The following is a 1,066-nucleotide window of genomic DNA, read 5'->3' as shown; positions in this document are numbered from 1 at the left end:
ATGTTCCTTTCTCTCTATCAGCTAAAGCAGTGGCGAGTTGTCCTACTTGTGTCTCGAGTTTGGTAATAGATTGAGATTGATTTTGTAGGATTTGTTGGGTCGATTGCATAAATTGTTGTAAAGTATCTTCTAAGGAAGGTTTTCTTTGTTGCGGATATGGTTGATTTTGTGGGGCATGAGCTTGGTTTTGTGTGTTGTATTGGTGCCCTTGATTCATTTGGGGTTGGTTTTGTCTCCATGAAAAGTTCGGATGGTTTCTCCAATTTGGATTGTAGGTGGATGAAAATGGGCTATCATTTGGTTTCCCATAAGTATGAAGTGCATTGGCCTCCTCAGAAAAGGCTTCTTGGTAGGAAGGGCATGATTGGGCATTATGGCAAGGACTAGAACATATAGAACAAACATCTTTTTTAGGTTGAATTGGAGAGTTTATAGTTTGGCTTATGGCTAAAGCTTCTACTTTTCTCGCTAATTTGTCTAAGGATGTTCTTAAGTCTAATTCTTCTTTTACTTCATACCTTCCTCCTCTTTTTGGTGAATTAGTTGACCTAGACCTAGGATCAAAATAATTCCATTGTTGTGAATTGACAGATAAATCTCCAAGGGCGTCCCACGCCTCTTGTCCTTGAAATTTTAAAATTTTTCCAGTATGCATAGATTGAATCATTTGACGATTAGAGGGAGTCAAACCATCATAAAAATATTTTACAAGTCTCCATTTTTCAAAACCATGATGAGGACATTTTAATAATAAATCTTTAAATCTTTCCCAACATTCATAAAACTCTTCATTATCTTTTTGAAAAAACTCGGAGATTTCTCTCCTTAGACTATCAGTTTTAGACATAGGAAAAAATTTCAGTAAGAATTTATTATAAAGTTGATCCCAGGTAGTTATAGACCCCGTGGGAAGGGAATTTAACCAAGCTTTTGATTTGTCTTTTAATGAAAAAGGGAACAATCTTAGTTTGACCGACTCATCAGAAAAATTTTGAAATTTAAATGTTGAGAAAATTTCTAAGAAATCTTTGACATGCATGTAAGGATCCTCTCTATCTAACCCATA

The 1,066-nt window shown here is 35.3% G+C and overlaps 1 non-coding gene across 1 annotated transcript; it reads left to right on the top strand.

The window, feature by feature from the left end:
- The first annotated feature begins 725 nt into the window (after positions 1-725).
- Positions 726-832, top strand: LOC133787292 (small nucleolar RNA R71). Its single transcript, XR_009872322.1, has one exon. It is a non-coding gene; the product is annotated as a small nucleolar RNA R71 (small nucleolar RNA).
- The last annotated feature ends 234 nt before the right edge of the window (positions 833-1,066 follow it).

The sequence above is a fragment of the Humulus lupulus genome, chromosome 6 (assembly GCF_963169125.1).
Source record: "Humulus lupulus chromosome 6, drHumLupu1.1, whole genome shotgun sequence".
Taxonomy (NCBI): Eukaryota; Viridiplantae; Streptophyta; class Magnoliopsida; order Rosales; family Cannabaceae; genus Humulus; species Humulus lupulus.
Note: the sequence above shows the minus strand (reverse complement) of the source record. Positions and strands in the feature narration are given on the sequence as shown.